Here is a 13,506-nt window from a genome sequence, read left to right as displayed (position 1 = left end):
CTTCTCCCATTTTACACACCTCTCTAGGACTGGGATTAAAGACTTGCACCACTGCTGCCTGGTTTCTATGGCAAAGTAGTGTGGCTACTAGGATTAGAGGTGTGTGTCACCTCTGCCTGGTCTGTAAGGCTGATCCATGTGACTGTTTTATTCTCTGAACTTCAGGCAAGCTTTATTTATTAAAATACAAATGAAATACCACTACAATGTTAGAGTATTCTTTTCCTTTTATCGAAAATAGATTATTTTCTCATGGAATATATCCTGATGATAGTTTCTCCTTTCTCTACTCCTCTCAGTTTTTCTCCACCTGCCCTCCCCTCTCATTAGAAAAAAAAAGGGCTTCTAAGAGATAACAACCAAACATGACAAAATAAAATATAAAAAGACAAAACAAAAACTATCATGTTGAAGTTGGATACGGGCAACCCAGCAGGAGGTTAAGAGTCCCAAGAGCTGTCATAAGAGACAGAGACCCTACTTGGTCCAACAATGATGAGTCTCATAAAATACTATGCTAAACCTTGTACTTTATACATGGAGGGCCTGGTGCAGACCCACGTGAACCCCGTGCTTACTGCTTCAGTCTCTATGAGTTCTTACACCGCTTTCTTAGTTGATTCAGAGGGCCTTGTTCTCCTGGTGTCCGCCATCCCCTCTGGCTCTTACAGTCATTTTGCCTCTACACACACCTTTTACTTCATGTTCCTCAGCTTCTGGGCTATTTGGACTATGTAGATCCACATACCTTTCCACATGGCATGGTCTGAAAATTGCTGAGACACAGTCTTTGTGGAAGCAAGTGGAAGAAAGTTGAAAATCAATATGCATTAATATGCATCTTGGCTCATACCACGCATTCAGGCATCACCCTCTGTAATCCTTCTGGGAAATGCATCTTTAGACTGCTTCACAACTGCGGCAGATTGTTGCCTAAGTTCCCTCTCTTCTGATGTCCTTTGGAAGACAGATCAAGAAAGCATTTAGTGCGAGTACAACTTCGCACAAGGGATCAGTGGTGGCACTCTTTTGTGCATCTGTGAATGGGCAACTTCCACTCCTGGCGTCCCTTGAGGGCTCTGTCACTCAATCCGCCACATCTATTTTCTGTTACTACTTTGACTTATTCTGTCAAACGTTTTCGTTGTTCTTAAGACCAGCACTGCGTCTTACATTTGGCTTAAAGCCACTTCGTCGGTGTTTACATGACAATCCATTGCTATGTTGCTGCTCAACAATGCTTTCTCCAGAGTGCTTCACCTTCAGGTTTGCTCAGAGCTAACAAGTCATCTCTGGATATTTTGAGAAAAAAATGAAATATATGGAAACTTTGGGTTGCGTTCGCTCTCTCGCGAATTACAGGGCCAACAGATGGGCACTATTTACTGTCGAGGTCTGGTATGAGAATTAGTTTTATACTAGGGAGACAAAAAGCTGTGTGGCTTGGTGGGAGATCATGGTTCAAAGCAACCAGGAAGCTGAAGTCCAAGCATAAGGAGAACATCACTAGACTATACCAACAGGGAAAGGCATGTGATGGGTGGGCTTCTTTAGGGGAGCACTGCATTTGAACAGAGGGGGTTTGCATAACATACTTGTGTTAGGGAACTGAGATGTTCTAGGAAAACATGTCTAAATAATGACATACAATTTTTTACCTCTGGAAAAGGTATTGGGAATCAAAGAGATTTTGTTTTGCTAATGCAAGTTTGAACCATTTTGGGACTACAGTAGAAAGAACAAGAACCAACGTTGGTCTTTATGTCTTCTACAAATACTTCCAAGCTACAACATCTTCTTCCCTCATAGTATACAACAATATGAGATTAAATGGGACACCAAAACCTTATAGCCCATTTGGTATATAAACAGTGTCATGGATCAGTAAAATGATGGAGGAAATCATAAATTGTACCAACAAGGGAAAAAGTGCACTGCATGCACATGGGGCACCTATTATACACACAGGCAAAATGTTCATATACATACAAATAGTACAAGATAGCTCCATTTGGAGCTATGGAGGTGATGGGAAAATCCAGGTATGACTTAGTGTGCTGGTTTCAACCTGCAATCTCAGCATCAGAAAAGACATTTTCGAAGCCATCCTAAACTATGTTGTAAGATTATGGATCAACAAAACCATGGGATAGAGAAGCAGGTTAGTGATTGAACACTTGCCTTGCAAGTGCAAGGCCTTGGATGTCACTCCCAGTATTGGTAGAAAACAAACAAACAAACAAACTGACAAGCGAATAGAACAGCTCCAGAAGCCACACAGCTGCAACAAGAGTCCAAGACATACTTATCCACTGAGTCCGTTATCCTGGGAGAACCCAAATAACTCCTTCTTTTTAATGGAGAAGAAAATATTCTTATTGCTTAACCAACTTTTCTGGGGATTCAATTCTACATAATTGCACTGTTTTCCTCACTGCTGTGCCAAAATACTGGGCAAAAACACCCAAGGAAAGAAGAGTCTATTTCGGCTCATACACCAAGAGTGCGGACCATCATGGCAAGGAGGTCATGGCAGCCGGAATGTGAGGCAGCTGCTCACATTGTGTTCTCAGGCAGGAAGCAGAGAGAGGTGAACACTTATGGCTGACTCTTTGTTACCATGGAATGATATCAGCCCATGGAATGATACCACTCATAGTGAGAAGGTGTCGTTCCCGCCTCAGTTCGCCTAATCTAGAAAGTTCATCTGAGACACAGCCAGAGGTTTGTCTGCTAGGTGATTCTAGACCCTGTTAGGTTGATGTGTACTGCTTTCTGCTTACCAAGATTTTGAAATAGCAGTGTTTCCAGGGATTGTTAGCACACACTTGTTCTTTTGTAGCCATCAGTTCCACAGGCACAAATTCAGAGAAGTAAGATTTGAAAATATTTGCATCCATATTGAATAGGCATGGATTTTTTTCTTTCTTCCTTTTTTTTTTTACTGTCATTGTTGTCTAAATAATGCATGCAATATCTTTTTACTGAGATTTCACATTACATTCAGTATTGTAATTGCCATAGAGATGACTGGGAGGATGGGAGGCTGCGTGTGAGATACATGTGGATGCTGTGCCATTTCATATGAGAGTTGAACACCAGCAAAATCTAGCATTTGTTGTGATACTTGGAACCAGTTCTCCATGGGCAGCCAGGGATGGCTGCGGAAAATCCCAAGTAATGTTTGCCAAAAGCGCATCATTAGGAAGACGTATGGTTATGTGCATTGAGGGTTTTTTCTAAAATTTATTAATTTCAGCACAAGCAATCCACTTCTAAGATTTGATCCCAAATAAATAATCTTTAATGTAGAAAATTCATTATGTATAAAGCTGTTTGTGGCAGATTTGCTTATGAATAATGAACAGTTTGAAGGCAGTTAATTATTTAACACTGGGGAAAGTGTGAATATATTTTGGGACATGCATACAATAGATGCAAATCAGAAAAATTATGCAACATAAAACTATGACTATAATTTTACATATACATGAAATGCTATTTTGACATTAACAGAAAGAATCAAGATAAAAATTGTAATGCTGCATATTATTTTACATTTACTATGTAATAAGTCTATAAAATGTGATCAAATAAATTAGAGTTCAGCAATGACTTCCTTTGAATAAAAATATTATTTTCTTCTATTACTTTTTTATATTTTATAATTTTTTTTTACATTGAACCAGCATTGCCTTTGTAATCAGGGGAGAAATGGGCATTTCCAGGGAAACTTACTACACACTTTTCTGGTCAGATTACTCCCCCTCAAGCTCTTTAGAGGAGACTCAACTGCTTGTATTTTTATTTAAAATAAGTCAAGTTTCAGCGTAGAAAGGTTTTTTTCTTTTAGTCTAAATTTCAAATGTACAATGGAAGACAACTCTGTGCAATTATTATTTTTTTGTTCTTTCCCCAATTACCACTGGGACAATGCATTTGTAACAGGCAATTTTCTGTCCTCGGAAAAACTAGATACATCACATTAGAAATGGATTTCTGTGCGGTATCTCAGAGCAGTCTTGCTGTTCAGACAACAGTTGTATTAGCACATTTTTTTTTTTTACATGTGTCTTCCTTTTGGAGTTTTCTTATTTTTTTTTTGTAAAGCACACATTTCTGCTGAAGACTAGGCATAGACAGAATGAATTACTCTCTGTGGGGTAGTAGGTGAGGGATTAGAGAAAAAAATAACATAAAAAAATCAGTATCATGAGTGTAGGCATATATCCACCTCACTCATTCTGGAGGTTGCTTGCTTGCTGTCCTTTTTTTTTTTTAGATGCAATGACAGAACAATATGAATAAAGCAACTTAGAAAGCATTTCATTCTAATTTTGCTGTCTGCAACTCCCTTCTCTCCCTTGGGCTGGTTCCTCTCATTCTGTGCAGCTCCCCCTGACAGTCATTCCACCCCTCTGGCACCTCCAACATTCTGGGGTCTCCAGTGCAATCCCAGGCCTCACTTTATGGTTCCAGAAGCATGACCATCATGGTGGGTAGAACGACAGCAGGCAGATAGACATGAGGCTGAAGCAATAGCTAAGCGCTTACATCTTAGTCCACAAGCAAGAAGCAGAGAGAGCTAACTATGGAATGGCGTGAGCTTTTTGAAACCTAAAAGATTTCCCCCAGTGACACACCTCCCACAACAAGGCCACACCTCCTAATACTTCCCAAACAGTCTCACTAACTGGAGACTAAGTATTCAAATATTAGAGCCTACAGGGGCCGGTCTCATTCGAACCACCGTACTTCACTCACTGGCCCCATAGCCTGTGGGCTTATCATAATGCAAGATGCACTTAGGCCAGTTTCAGAAGTCTCCATAATCTTTCACAGACTCAGCAGTTTCGAAGTCCAAAGTCTCTTCTGAGACAAAAGGAATTGCTTAATTGTAACACTGTGAAAAATCAAAAGGCAAATTAAATACTTATATACTGGCACAGAATATACATTACCATTTTAAAATGGAGGAATGGGGCCAGGGTGAGGAAATAATGGATCAAAGCAAGACCGGAATGTAAGAGTCTGCACTTTCCAATGGATACCCACGCCCGACCCAGGCTGCGCGCTTCCTGAACTCGGGCCCACGAGAAGGGACTATTGTCCTGAGGGTTGAAAAAAGAGACACACACACAAAAGAGACCTGGCTCATCTACAAGAGTAAATGGCAACTTTATTAAACTCAAGTCAGACATTTATACCAGTGGGCTAGAAGAATCGAAAATGCAAAGCCTCCTCCCATCCAGAAGCAGGAGAAGAAGATTAAAGCTTCCCAGCCCCTCAGGCAGGGTCAGCTAGGGGAGGCAGGCTATCTGCCCACTGCTAAGACCTTGAATACAAGTGGAATACCAAAACAAAGAGAACCAGGTTCTAGCTAGGTTATCCCCTCAAGCCAGAGCTAGTGCAGAGTCTCAGGAAGCCGGAGGTCACACGGCCCTGCGAAGCGCCAGGAGAGAAGGGAAGAAACTTTGGTAGCCACACCGGAACCCAGCAGGGCCCACTCCAAATCCTGTATTTCTCTGATGTGAAAGTGCCCAGATGGCTCCATCCTTCTAATTTTGCTGTCTGCAACTCCCTTCTCTCCCTTGGGCTGGTTCCTCTCATTCTATGCCGCTCCCCCTGGCAGTCATTCCACCCCTCTGGCACCTCCAACATTCTGGGGTCTCCAGTGCAATCCCAGGCTTCACTTTAACAGCCTCACACAATGGCTTCTCAGTTCCTGCCTTGGCTTCCCTAGGTAACAAACTGTAATCTGGGCATGTAAGTCAAATAAACTCTTTCTTTCCCCAGCTTGCTTTTGGTCATGGTTTTCTCCCAGCAATACAAAGCAAATGAGGACACTGTCTCTCGGCAGTGCTGTGCACAGGGATAGCAGTAATGCATGATATTCACTATGGTGTAGCTATGGTTTCAGGGCGCTGTTGCCCAAGGGCTCACATGTTGATATTTAACCCCCACTGGGGCATAGTAACAGGGTGGGTGTTTATAAGTGAAGCTTTTGGGTGTTGGTCAGAATTATATTAGGCCATCAGAGTATTTCCATGTCTGAATACCAGAACCTCTATAAGAAGAGGACAAGAGGTCACCAGAGGAGATTCATCCACATGTCCTTCCTGTTTCTTACCATTTGATACCCATCATCACCTTGGGACACTGAAGACAAAAAAATGTGATTACATTTGTTTTCCTGACTTTGGAACAGACCTGATAATTCCTTTTTGGTTGTTGTTGTTGTTGTTGTTTTTTGTTTAATGAGTTCAGCAGCCACAACTGTTCCATTGTAGTAGCAGGAAGTAGACTAATACATATTTGTGAAATATTTTCCATACATGAGTCTTACATAAGTGCTTTTCATTTAATCTTCACAATATTATTATCTTTACTTGTAAGACACAGCCTCTGAGACCTATAAACAAAATGATTTATCCACAACCACTATCTGGCAAATGATCATGGGATCTGAACCCAGTCTCACTTCAGAGTTCACGTTCAATTACTTCAAGTTCTTGACATAGAACGAAGGCTCTTAAAGAGTTGGTTAGAATTGTTTTGTCATCTGTAATGTACCCTTCTCTTAAAGCAATTAGGTCTCTACTTTCCTAATGCTGTGACCCTTTAGTACATGAGGATGTTGTGGTGACCCTAAGCATAAAATTATTTTTACTACTTCTTAACAACTAATCTTGCTACTGCTATGAATTATAATGTAAATATCTGCTATGTAGATGATCTTAGGTAGCCCTGTGAAAAGGTCATTTGATGTAGAAGGAGCGGCGGGCTGCTTTCCCGCCACCCAGATACCAGCTAACTTACACCTGAAATAATTACACGGAAACTGTATTCTTTTAAACATTGCTTGGCCCGTTATCTGTAGCCTCTTATTGGCTAACTCTTACATATTGATCTAACCCATTTCTAATAATCTGTGTAGCACTACAAGGTGGTGGCTTACCAGGAGGATTCTAACCTGCGTTTGTCCCGGAGAGGAGAGTCATGGCGACTGCCTCACTGCCTTCTTCCCAGCATTCTGTTCTGTTTACTCCACCTACCTAGTTTTTTATCCTATCAAAGGGCCAAGGCAGTTTCTTTATTAACCAATGAAAGTAACACAATAGACAGATGACCTTCTTCCATCAATTTGACCTCCCCAAAGGGTCTTGACCTCACAGGTTGAGAACCACTGCTTTAATGTGAGCTTCAAAATAGTATGTGTGGGGCCTTGTGTGTCTTATACTCTTGGCTGGCTGTCTAGAAATCATGTCCAAAGCTCTCTAGCCTTTTTCTCCCTTGCTGGAAACCGCAGCAGAACTGCCAAAGCAGAAACTTGCTTTCAAAGCCTGCACAGATTTAGCAATCACCCTTGGACTCTCTTCTGTCTAGAGACTAGGAAGATTGCCGAATGATCTGTAGGAAGGCTCATCCTTCCTGATGACAAGACCAGGACAAGTTAGGAAACTTCCTTCTCCATTCTTTCCTTTTGGCCCCTTCCCTCACTGTGGACGTCTGCGTGTAGACATGATACACGGAACTAGGATAGGCGTCTCATACCTATGCAGAGAAGGCTACGAGACTCTTGAGGTTTTAATACAATACTTCACATAAAGTTGCCAAATCGGAATCAACATTTCTTTGATCAACATTTCAACAATTTCAACAATTCTTGCTGGGAGAAACATTAAATAGTCCCAACCTTTTGCCATGATAGCCACGTTTCCATTTGTTGGCGCCAATTGCAGCCCACTTAACATAAAGCTAAACAATGTTATCGAAACACTATAGTTCTGCCTTCTAAGAGAGCCATGAACAAATTGCTACAATCTGAGAGAATAGTCTACATACAAGGGGTCTAAAAAAGAACCTTGCAAAACAACTTTATTCAGAAGACAGAAGAGGTTATTCTGTACAGCACTGTAGAGGGTAATTGTTGTGATGTGTCATATAGATGATCTCTCTAATGAATGGAAAGGATGGCCACATCCTTCTCACTCCCATTTAATTTTTTTTTCTGTTCAATGTAGCATTTTATATCCTGTTTATGAATGACACATCTCTTGAGTCATTGCTTGGCCATCTGCATACGTTTCTTTGGTTTGCTGTAATGAGTTACCATAAACTGGGTAGATTATCACATCAAAGACGTATTCCTTAATAGTCTCCTAACTAGATGTCCTAAGTTAAAGTATTGGCAAGGCCATGATCTCTTTGGAGCCACCAGTGGAGGATTTGTTCCATGCCTTTCTCACTGGGATTACCGTCAATCCTTAGTAATCCTTTGGTTATGGATACATCCTTCCAACCCCTGCCTCACTTTTGATATGACCTTCTCCCTGTGTATTTCTGTATATCTCATTTTAGTGGAGATACTAGTCAGATTAGATTAAAGGGACACCACCACTCCAGTATGGCCTCACTTTAACTCAGTTCCATGCAGATCAACCCTGTTTCAAAATGCGGTCATAGTCTGAGGGTCTGGGAAGAACATTTGAGAGTGGGCGTCAACAGCTTACTCAGAAAACTGCACGTGTGCTTCAGGGAGAAGGACGCCAGAAAACAAAGCCGTCAGAGGCTTGAGAAATGCTGTTTGTTGAAACCTGAGCCAGCCATATTGGAGGATGAGATGCCTGAAGGTCAAAGGTATACTGTTCCAGGTGAGGCTATCTCCAGTAGATGTGAGGCACATGTGTAGGTCATTCTAGAAACTGTCCAGACAGACAGGAAGGTACTGTCTAAGTGAAGCATGGAGAATTACAAGTGGTTGGTTTTTAGGGATGGATTGCTAGCTAATCTTTCACAGGCTCAAATGCTATGGTTTTAGGATTGGTTTCCTGATCGTACTGGAGCATTAATCAAGGGCACATTCAGCTGACTGCTCCTAAGGACATTGCTTAACTGGATTACAATGGTGCAGTTGGCTTCCACCTAAGGCAGTGCTGTAAGATTAGATGTTTGAGATGCTGCACTAGAGCTCCAAACACTAATTCAAAATCAATGTTTTTAAGGGGAAAGTGTTTAATTGTTAAGAGTTTTAGAAATGGAAAATAAGAGTCATTGATGTTTTAATAACCTTTTAATGCATTGCTTTGCCAGAAATTGTGGAAAGAGCAAAAATGACTCAATAACTTCTGAAATTCACAGTATTATTGGCATTATTGCACAGATTCTCTGTAAAACTGAGGCATAGACTGTGTAGTTGAAAGGGGCCTTTGATGTGGGGCCTGTCACCACTGTTGTCATTGTGTTGAAGTCTCAGTGTTTTGGAGTAGACATTCTTAGGCTCTCTCCAAACTTCCCTCTAAGGCTAAAATCCTAGAATAGTCTGGAGGCAGAAAAATCAGATATCAAATCAAAGACTTAAAGGTCCTTACTTCATCTATATTTTATTTAGATGTTAGAACTATAATTGATTGAATTCATCTTTTTAAATTTTTTTTTAAAATTTAACCCAACCTTTTCTCATTCTATATGTCAATCACAGTTCCTACTCCCTTCCCTCCTCCTGCTTTGCCCACCTTCCCCCCACTATGCCCCCAATCCACTCCTCAGAGAGGGTAAGGCTTCCCATGGGGAGTCACAAAGTCTGGCATATCACTCTGAGGCAGGAGATGGGAGAAGGACAGAAAAGGAGAGCAGGAAAAGAGATATTTTGATTGAGGGAGCCATTATAGGTCTAGCAAGAAGCCTGGCACTAGAGAAATTCCCAGGAATCCACAAGGATGACCCAGCTAAGACCTTAAGCAATAGTGGAAAGGGTACCTGAACTGGTCTTTCCCTGTAACCAGATTGATGACTAATTTTCATCATAGAACCTTTATTCAGCAACTTATGGAAGCAGATGCAGAGATACACAGTTAAGCGCTGGGCCAAGCTCTGGGAGTCCAGTTGAAGAGAGGGAGAAGTGATAATATGAGCAAAGGGATCAAGAGCATGTTGGGGATACCCACAGAAACACCTGACCTGAGCCAGTGGGAACTCACTGACTCTGAACTGATAGCAGGGGAACCTGAACAGGACCAAACTAGGGCCAGTGAATTCCTGGTGCATTCTGTGGGGCTATTGACAGTGGGGCCAGGACTTATCCTTAGTGCTTGAACTAGCTTTTTGAAGCCTATTCTCTTTGGGGGATACTTGCTCAGCCTAGATATAGGCAGATTGAATTCAACTTGATGCCTGGCATTTAGGAAAGGATTTTAGTCTTATTGTCTTAAGTGTTTGTGACTATGTGGTTAAAATGAAAGATGATAACGGTTGAGCTGCCAAGACCACAAATCCATCTCTGTGTATTGATTTTTCTCACATTCAAGATGGGCATCTAATTATCTAGTCAAACAATAACAGCATACCAGCTTTGTATAAGTTAACAACTATTGACAGATTAAACATCCACCAGTACCATAATATTTTGTTTATTGTTTGCTTGAAGACGACTTCAGTGTAAAGAGTTATTTGTGCACATGATAAACTCTAATCTGGGCCATAGGAAGCATTACATCAATCTAAAGTGTTCAAATAAAAATTAACAGGAACCTGGTACAGTTACTCAGAGCTTTGATTACCATTATAGAAATGGACACTAGTGAGTTTTCAGAATATTTTCAAAAACATGTTTCCTTTTCTTGATGAAAAACTAGTCTTCAACAGTTATGTATTTGCTTCAGCCCACTACTTTTATACTAAATCAGCTGTGTAACCAATGAATAGCAGCAGGTAAGAACCTGGTCCCTTGGTCATTCTGTTATTCCAATCTGTGAAAGATTCTGCCACCTCCACCAGCTGCAGTACCAGTATATTCTGCTTTCAGAAAGTCATTATATTTGGTGCAGAGTGAAGCTTCCGTGACAGCGACTGGCCAGTGTGTCAGAAAGCAGACATCAACACTCTCTATGGCTCTATAAAAAGGTGTACATTTGGGATGTTTGTGCCAAGCCTTGCTTATAGCCGCTTGCAGCTTTACAGTCATCTGTGCCTCCTGCCTACTACCACTTGCTAAAATCTTATGTCAAAGAACCTGGCAATTGCCATAGAGAAAAACTGACTCAGCACAGGCAAGGAGCACATCAGAACGATGTGCTTCATCCATTTGGTGCTGCCATAACAGGTTAGCCCAGACTGAGTAACATATAGAAAACAGAATTTTATTCTCTTGTGGTTCTGTAGGATGGGATAGCTAAGATCAAATGTGCTGTCCTCTCCTGTAGACTCTCTGCTATGTCATCCCATGGGGGAGAGACAGAGGGACAAGGAGGGAGAAGCAGGGGTGGAGCTGCTCTTTTCATGAAGAAACCACTCCTACAATAGGGACATTAGTCAATTCATAAAGGTGGAGCCCTCAGGATTCAATAACCTTGTGAAATTCCCATTCTTAGTTACAATTTGATACTGCTACCACGGTAAATGAATTTTTATGTGAGATTTGGAAGGGGAAATTCAACAACCAGAGTCTATATGCAGTATTGTGTATGTGTATTTTTATATGTATATATGTGATGAATAGACACAGTGAAGAATTTGCAAATTTCTACCAACTTCTTTCATGTCACTACCCCTTTTCTGAGGCTCTTCTTGTTTTCACTAATTTTGGAGCAATAGAATTTTTCAGCATCATATCAAACCCAGTGACATTATCTTACTGTATAACTTGGGTTTCTGGTTACACCAGTATTATCTACATATCGCAAAGTATAAGACAACAGTGGGGAACATTTTATATTCAGAGGAGTATACTTTAAAATAATAAGAGACATTCCATAGGGCGACATCATGAAAAAGCTCCATTATCTTCAGTGGAGAGAAATGTCATATTTATTCTTCTAAATCAGTTTTATTGTTTTCCTCCTCCAACAGGGTTTGTAGGGAAAACTATCTTTAATCCTCTTAAGAGACCCTCATTGTTGTAAGAACCAAGGAAATCGGAAGACTGCCTGCGTTCTGAATTCTTCCTGGGTACCATCAGCAGGTCAGGTCAGGCCCTCATTCCATGGCATGTCAGGAGATCCATTACTGACAGTCCTATGGGCTCTTCTTACCTTGTCCCAGACTGGTCTGTCAGGCTCTTGCTGCACCAAAGTAACTCTACATGCCCAACTCTGGAAGGTTCTGCTATGTATACCCTGGGACATGGTATACATGTATTTCAGTAAAAATACTGAAAATGGGTCCAGGGTCTTTATTCACTGTTGTGATTCCCTGATTTATGTGGTCATTTCCCTTATTAACTTGCTAAAATGATTTAGTTTAGATCAAGGAGATTCCTGGGGACCTAATTAATAAGGTGATTAAATCTCATATATTTATCAAGTCATAGTTTAATAAATAGTCCTGGAACCACTAGAAAACTATACTGTTCTTTTGCTGTTTACCTCTGAGTACACCGGGCCAACAAATGGACATCTAAAGAGGCTCCTCTTAGTTCTCTGATGTGGTAGTTCCCTCTGTAGGCTGTGATTACCATTAATGAATAAAGAAACTGCTTTGGACCTATAGCATGGCAGAACTTAGGTAGGTGGGGAAAACTAAACTGAATGCTGGGAGAAAGGAAGCAGAGTCAGAGAGAAGCCATGTAGCTCCGCCAGAGACAGATGGACAGAACTTTATCTGGTAAGCCACAGCCAGGTGGCAATATACAGATTAATAGAGATGGATTAAATTAAGATATAAGAGTTAGCCAATAAGAAGATAGAGCTAATGGGCCAAGCAGTGATTTGAATAATATAGTGTCTGTGTGTTTATTTTGGGGCTGAGCGACTGGGAACAAGCTAGCAGCCCCCTCCTACAGTTCTCTTAATCTATACCCACAAAATGTGAGTAAACTATGACTTGATTGCACATTTAATGCAACCTTGTATCTCTGGTTGAGTCTTTAAATTGTTTTTTTTTTAAGTTAAAAAAAAACTTTATTTAAAATGAAAGGGGCAGCCAGGCAGTGGTGGCACATTCCTTTAGTCCTAACACTGCGGAGGCAGAGGCTGGCAGATCTCTATGATTCAAAGCCAGCCTGGTCTACAAAAGCTAGTTCTCACACAAGCAACAAAGCTACAGAGGAACCTGGTCTCAAAAAAGCAAAATAAATAAACAAATAAATAAAATGCAGGGGGCATTTTAATAATTTGTCATTAGCCTAAGACAGATGTCTTTAAAGCATTGTGAATGTAGAGTATCATATAATATGACAGATGAAAGTAAAATGAAAGATTCCAATTTTTAACATTGGCATTAATGGGATAACAAGGAATTTTGAGATAAATATTAATAGCAAATAAATGTATTGAATCATTTGTCCTTTAGTTTATAATATGGTGACTTGAAAACATCATAATTAAGTTTGGGGAATGGAAAAAATCTGCTAAGAGATTTGAAAATCATATTAACATAATCTCTACATAAAAATTTCAAGTCATAGGCTTTAAGAATTGTGAATTTTAATTTTTTCTTTTCTCATTTCTTAATGTGATGTCACAAATTTTTTTTTGAGATTTTTTTTTATTAAATTATAAAAGTTTCCAT

The sequence above is a fragment of the Myodes glareolus genome, chromosome 8 (assembly GCF_982192425.1).
Source record: "Myodes glareolus chromosome 8, mMyoGla1.1, whole genome shotgun sequence".
Classification (NCBI taxonomy): domain Eukaryota; kingdom Metazoa; phylum Chordata; class Mammalia; order Rodentia; family Cricetidae; genus Myodes; species Myodes glareolus.
Note: the sequence above shows the minus strand (reverse complement) of the source record.